Below are 8,170 nucleotides of genomic sequence, written 5' to 3'. Positions count from 1 at the left end.
GATCAGTGCAATCTCGTATGCAGGTAATATTGACGGAAATTAGTAAATTAAAAGCATGCATCCAACAAATTGAACAACTCAATCCTAGCGGTGCCTCTGAAATGGATATTGTGAGTTTTATTAAATAGAATATGTTAACATTCTTTCATTATTTTTTATTATTTACAATTAATTTAACATCTTTATACAGATGATCCGTGCGAAAGAGTTAATGAAACAAGATGATAATTTCAAGAAAGGATTTAAGTTTGATCATGTATGGTCAATTATGAAAGATATGGAGAAATTTACAGCTTCCTCAAACCCGTCAAGGAATCCAATTCAAAGGAGTGTTGAACTTTTCGATTCACCACAATCAGACACACAAGCAACAGATTCTCCCAAATCAGCGTCTCCTAGCTTATCTCAATTTGAACTTAATCTCAGTGATGAAAATATTGGTGGTAGTTCATCGCAGAGACCACTTGGAGTGAAGAAAGCAAAGCTAAAAAAGAAGAAAGATGAATTTTTTTCACAGACAATTGAATCAATGAGAGCATGACAAGAAAAAATTATTGAAATGATACAACATGGAACTGTTTGTCGTGAACAAATCAATGAAATGCAAATGCAACGCATGCAACAAACTCAACGAAAACTGGAACAAAATGAAACAAAAATAGAACAAAATCGACAACTATTGGAACTAACGAGGTTTCAAGAAGAAAACAAAATTTTGCTAATCGATCTCAACTCTATTCAAGATCCTTTATTGCGTGAAAATTTTCGCGCCGAACAGTTGAGAATTCTGAATGAAAGGGATGAAAGGAAACGTGCACATGAAAATCCCAACTATGGAAAATACTTCGGAGATATTGGAGGGTCTGGATCCGACTTACCGGAGTTTTAATCTTTTCGTTCTTATCATCCTGTTTTAATTTATGTTGTATTGTGTTGTGATATTTGATAATTTATTTTTGCTAATCATGTTTAATTTCATATTTCATTGGCTTTTATTCGGACAATTTTAGTGCTTGTCAGTTATTGTTTTTGTTTATGTTCAACCGTGATTTGATTTTCAATAATAAAGTGTTTTTCAATACTTCTATTCAATTGTGTTGTTATTTTTTTAAATTTTTTAAATTAATATTATTTAGACAAAATACAAGTTTATCATTATCAAGTATGATAATATAAAATCAATATGTACAATACTTTACAAATTTACAACAAACACATAAATTTACAAATTTTAAAAATCAATAACATCAAAAAACAAAATATAAACAAATTATCAAAAAAAAAAAAAAGGAAAAATAATGCAGAAAACAAATACAAAAAATAATTTGGTGCAACACTGTAGCTCTATCTTCAAAATAGCGTTAACTTTGGTGTTGGTTGGAGAGCTTTTCTCAACATCAATCTAGCGTAATACACCAAGTTGAAGTCCGATAGGAGATGGCCTAAGGGAGTGTTTGGCAGATCAAATGAAGTTGTTGACTTCTAGATGGTTGAAAGTGTTCTTGGATTTATGTGAATATCAATTTCTGTTTCGATTTATATGATTTTTAACCAAAAGTTTTTTTTTTTTAAATTTAAAGTTATAATTTGATATTTGTGTAAAATTTATCATATTCTACAATTGCTCTCATTTTTTATAAATATTTTTGAAGATTAAAAATGTTAAATTTAATTTATACATGAGTTTTGAATGAAAATGGTAAATTTTCAATCAAATTTTATTAAAAATATTAATTTTTGAAAAATACATAATACATTTTTATATAATTTTTATTTACATTATTATTTTTACATGTTGTGTGCATTTATACAAATTTTTTAATTTGTCTTTAAATTTTTTTTACTAATATTATATAAATTTTCACTCATTCATTTTATAAAAAGGATATTTTGATATAAAATATAATAATTTTTGTATAAATATATTGTCGATGGTGAGTACCGAAATTTAGATAATTAACAAAGATAAATGTAATATAGATGAAGACTATTATTTCCATTTTACTAAAAAATAAATTTGGAAATAATTTTTGTCCAAACACTCAAAATTTTAGCTTGTAATATAGTTTTAGACTTTTATTTCCAAATAATTCCTGATTATACTTCTCACTTAATTCAAAATACTCTCTAGAATTATTTTTTTCTAATTCTTCAAGATTATTTTTAATAATTATTTTCCTCACTCTATCAAAAAAAATATAGGAGTGATTATATTAATTTTAATCATAATCTATACTGTCAATGCTATTTATACTATACTATTATAAAACTTTTGACCATAAAATACTAACTAACTTTACCACATTTAATTAGTCTTTGATGTATCATACACACAATAAGTTACCCATGTTTAGTAAATTCCCTAGCTGTTATGTCTGTTACTATTTTCTGAGACAAGTTCTGAAATCAGAGTTTTGTGTGCTATGCTGGTTAGTTTCTTGAATATGTGACTAGAATAACTATGTGCCACCCTCGAGTGTATTGTTCAAATTTAGGTTCAAAACCTCTATGTTTTGTGTTTGTGCTTTTCCAGATTGATCTGGGAAAGGAAGCAAGGCATTGCTTCTGCAAAGCAGGTTATCTGCTGGCTTTGATTTCAGATGAAAATTTCAGATTTAGCCTTTGATTTATCACAAGAGGTATAATATTGACTATGTTGAAGCAGGCTATAATACTGTATTGAAGAAGAGAAAAGACATTTTAGTGGATTTTGCTTTGATAGAACACTCGTGAAAAGAACAAGTTTACAAAATGGTTTTGATTGCAGTGATGGATTAAGGGTAAGCAGGTTACTATTCGAATCTGATATGTTTCAAAAATTGGTCTCGTTTTAGAATTTTTTACCATTTAAAATTGATCACTCCCGGCGCCCTTTTTGATATCGAGTGTCACATGCCTCCTAGCTTCTGCTTGATTCCTCCCCGAACCACACCATACTAGTAGAGTTCGGTTCTGATACCATTATGTAATTCTCCAGATTAGGTGATTATCATCATTCTATCAACACGAGTCATTCTAGTGTGCTTATATATTCATTCATATGCACCATGAGAACTTCCAAGAGGTCACTCAACCAATAATTACCCTAAGTCAAGCACATTTAACGTTGGATTTGTTAAATGACGAGCTCACAAAAAGAAGATGCATTGTGTTGATATGAGTATATCTATCAAATCTTTTAAGCAATCATCAATGGTACTGTTTAATACATGCACAGTCTTGGAATCTCTCATTCATGTGTGATATCATTTCATTCATGTTCTCCTTCAAATGTTTTCCGTACAATCTCTTGACACTGACGATCACTCCCTGCCCTCTTCGGCCTTGAGTGCCACTATACTATTGTGGCCTTATATAGACTACTGCTTATAGCCAGTGGTAGACAAAGTTGAGTTGTATATCATCCAAACCACTCAGAATTCAATCGAGAACGTTCTCGTAAAATACAATGCCCTCTGCAGCTTTTTATATCTCCTCGAACATATTTAAAGAATCATTCCAAGAACCTTTATTGTCATATATTATATTTGGAAATAATACAAAAACATGTTATATTCTCTGCACAATTGTCGGCTGATCGTACAAAAGAAGAAGGTTTTCACAAATGCTAATGCTGGAAATGTCGGTATTTAAAGACTAATCCATTTGACATTAAAGACCTTATATTTTACTGAGCTTTTTTATTTCTTTCGCAACCATTTTTCTTAAAACATGAGAAGATTTTGAGCACCCTTTCTAGCCATATGTCAAGCTGCTCAAAATCACTCGTTGAAGTTTATTCTATATGATTATCATTTAGTGCTACTTTTTTCACTCTATGGTTTGTTGTAACTAAACTGATATAAGAGTGGACAGTTTGTGATTTTAGGATACCAAGAATATCAGGAGTTAAAGTTTGATCAACTGAACTGGATATGTACAAGTTTTTTTATCGATCAAAATCTTCTACCGGAATCTTTCTTAAATAAGAAAGATGGACAGTCGTCAAAAACTTATCTTCGAATTTCCATAAAAAAAATTCGTCACATTTAATTTGTATCGCTTACATGTTTGTCTTTAATTTGCTATCTGCATATCTTGCAGTTTGACCAGCTACTTTTGTTTACTTTGTTCATTAAGGCCCGCTGACTCTTATCTTCTACACATAAAAAACACCTTTTTTCTCGACCCAAGTCATTTGCAATTTTTTCTTTTTTAAAATTACAATAAAAAGTAGAGATTTAATAACAGTTGTTCAAGGAAAATTGGAAAAAAAAAATAAATTAGGATGAAAATAAAAGTAACAATTAATTTAATTAATTATAACTTTCATATTTATTTTGTGCAATATCTTAAATTTTTTTTGACAAATATAATATAATATTTGAGTAATTAATGTGATTATTTTTAGGAAGTGAGACAATCAATGAATTTATTAAAATAAGAAAAATTAATTAACGTACCTTTCTCAATCATTGATAAAAAAAATTAAATATGAAGTGGATATGACAAATAAATGTAAATAACATTTTTTTAATTATTTCATAAATTGCTAGTAATTATGCAATGTGACAAAAAAATTAAAATATTTTATATATTAACCATTTAATATATAATGTACATACAATTTAAGTTTTTAGGTGGCCATCTTTTCCTAAAACTTAATTTAATTTTGAGTCAAAAGAAACCGTCCAGTAGCTGCGGCTAGCACGATCTTTTCCTTCTTTCATAAAGCTAATCAGATTTTTTCGTGTTTGACTTTATATTAGGAAAGATTTTAAATGAAATTAACATAACGACCATAGTCTATTTCGATCTTGAACTCCTTCGGGACCTTTTCCCGTCTTAGGTTCCCACTGAAGCCTTTTTCCTCACGGGTTTTTTTATGCGTCATTACTCATAAGACTTTCCACACCAGCTCAATTGGTACCAAGTCTCTTTTAACTATGTACTTATGCAGGAGATAATGGGTTCGAGACTTTGGGAGGTACCACTCCACCAACCTGGCGTGGAGAGCCCTATGAGTAATAACACATGGGAAAGTTCGTGATAGAAAAGGCTCCAGTGAGAACCCCACACGGGAAAAGTCCCCGAGGGAGCCCGAGATCGGGATAGCTCATGGTCGTTACAATAAAAGACGTTCGAGACTTGAAGATATACCACTACACCAACTTGGTGTGGAGATTCCTAAAAGTAATGACGCATAAGAAAGTCATTGAGGGAAAAAAGCCCCAGTGAGAACCCAAGACGGAATAAAGCTCTCGAGAGAGTCCAAGATCGGGATAGCTCACGGTCATTACAAATTTTGTCTAATATACATGATTTGCAGGCCATCGTATAAACGAAATATTTATCCAATATGCACAGAAGGTTAAGGATTACAGTTCCTACGGCATAAAAAAAATGAATTTCCGATCAGCCACGGAAAGTCGAAAAGATTTTTTTTTTTTAAGAATAAGTTTAATTATCCCTTGCAAAAAGTCTAAAATAGTCTTGCAAAGCCTATGTTTTAAAGTAGAATTAATTTGACATTTTTCCACATGAATCGTAAATGCAATTTGCTCTAATAACACACGATGAATACTTTATCGATATATTAATAATTTTCAGTAGATTTGAATTTCAAGGAAAATTAAAATCCACGAAAATCATATTTTCCAGAGAGATTAATTTCCAAACAAATAAAAAAATATATATAACATTTTATCATATTTCAATCGAAGAAAAGTGACAGAAACATAACAATATTTACGTATTTTTTTTTTATACACAAAGATTTCAACTGTTTGATGACCTCAAAATGGGTTCTCTTTCATCTGCAGTAATCGAATTCTTCTTGATGAAATCCAAGCAATCTGCGATGGCTTCTGCACAAAACGATTTCGAATGCGCAAGTGATCTTATCCCGCAGCGTTCATAACCCAAATTCTTGCCCTTTCCACTGCTTTTCTTACACAAATTCCTCCTCAAAGATCGCAAAAGATCCTCGTACATATACTTCAATCTTCTGAGTATCCCCAACAGATGCAAGACCTTTCTGCGCAGCCTTCTTACAGAGAATCTTCTCGTGCTTACTAGAAAACCCTTTACGCCGTAGCATTTCTTGATGATTCTCTTGCACTTCATACGACTCATTTTTTCTCGTATCGAAAGGAAAGAAATATATATATATATATATATATATATATATATATTGTTTTGAATAATCTATCTTTCAAGAGTTTATATGCAAACGGGAGTTGGCAAATATTCAACTTTTGTCTGTGGTGGGGATGGAAGGTACGTGGTGTTTCAGACTTTGTTTTTGAGTCTTAAACGCGGTACAAATAGTACACACAACGTGGAAATTTTCTCTGATTTTTATGTTTAAATTAATATAATATATTACGCACTATTGTGCATATAATATTAGTATTTATTTACATGTGAAAAGCATATCTATCTAATCTAATACTATTATAAATATATGAGTTTTAATTGTGAATTTACTTGGTTACCCTTTTCCAACTATTACTTAATTAATGTCTTATTTATTTATTTAGGCGACTTTTCAATTTTCTTATCTAATTACCTAATTTGTTTAATTAATACATTTTACTATGCATTATTTCACATCAAAATATTTTCTAAGCTTTATAATCAAAAATGATTCGGACTTAATTTTTCTAAACTTCAAGTTACAATAATATATAAATTTTTGATTATCGGTTCTGATTTAATTTTTTAAACTTCAAGTTAAAAAAACATATATGTTTTGTAACTAAAATATTTCAAACTTTATTTTTTAAACTTCAAGTTAAGTGAACATATAAATTTGTGGTTAATATTTTTTAAACCTGCAATATATTTTCTATTTTTTAGCGGTCCGGACTTAATTTTTTATTTTTTAAACTTCAAATATTTTCTATGTTTTTTTAAACTTCAAATTATATTAACATATAAATTTTTGGATTAACGGTTCGAACTTAATTTTTTAAACTTCAAGTTAAAAAATATATATGTTTTATAATTAAAATAGTTCAAACTTTATTTTTTAAACTTCAAGTTGATTTAACATATAAATTTGTGGTTAGTATTTTTTAAACCTACAATATATTTTTTATTATTTTAATATATTTTTTATGTTTTATAACCAAAAATGGTTCAGACTTAATTTTTTAAACTTCAAGTTACATGAACATATAAATTTTTGGTTAGCGGTTTGGACTTCATTTTTAAAACTTCAAGTTAAATAAACATATATGTTTTATAACCATAAACATATATGTTTTATAACCATAAATAGTTCAGACTTTATTTTTAAAACTTCAAGTTAAATAAGTATATAAATTTGAAGTTTAGTATTATTTAATTTAAACCTACAATATATTTCTATTCTTTTAACAAAAAATGATTCATATTAATATGTTTAACTTAAAGTTAATTAAAATATATACATTTGTCATTATACCATTCATATTTATCTATAATACGCATCCATACATTGTTGGTTATCTAATATTTGATTTACATATGGTTTCAATCTAAAAATTTAGCTTAAATAAATTTGTAGATGTTGGTGATTTATTGTATTTGAATAATTGATATATTTTACTATACATTATTTCACATTAAAAATTGGACTATTATTAATATTTTTTAAACCTACAATATATTTTTTACGTTTTATAACCAAAAATGGTAAAAACTTTATTTTTTAGACCTCAAGTTACATGAACATATAATTTTTTTGTTAGTGGTTCAGACTTAATTTTTTTACATTTAAGTTAAATGAACATATAAATTTTTAGCTAGAGGTTCGGACTTAATTTTTTAAACTTCAAGTTAAATAAAGTTAATTTATTTAATTTATTGATTGATACATCATTATGCATTATTTTCTCCATTATTAGTTAATAATTGATATATTTTTAATATAAGTTAGTTTATTTATTTATTTAATTGATACATAATTATGCATTATTTCCAATAAAAAGTTGAATACTATTAATATTTCTTACATATTTTTTTTACTATGCATTCTTTAACATGAAAAAGTAGACTACTATTAATATTTTTTATATGTACGATATATTTTCTATGTTTCATAACAAAAAATAGTTCGAACTTAATTTTTTAAACTTCAAGCCAAATAAACATATACGTTTTATAAGCAAAAATGGTTCGAACTTTATTTTTTAAACTTTAAGTT

The sequence above is a fragment of the Primulina eburnea genome, chromosome 11, assembly GCF_022965805.1.
Source record: "Primulina eburnea isolate SZY01 chromosome 11, ASM2296580v1, whole genome shotgun sequence".
Lineage (NCBI taxonomy): Eukaryota > Viridiplantae > Streptophyta > Magnoliopsida > Lamiales > Gesneriaceae > Primulina > Primulina eburnea.
This window is presented reverse-complemented; position numbering follows the sequence as displayed.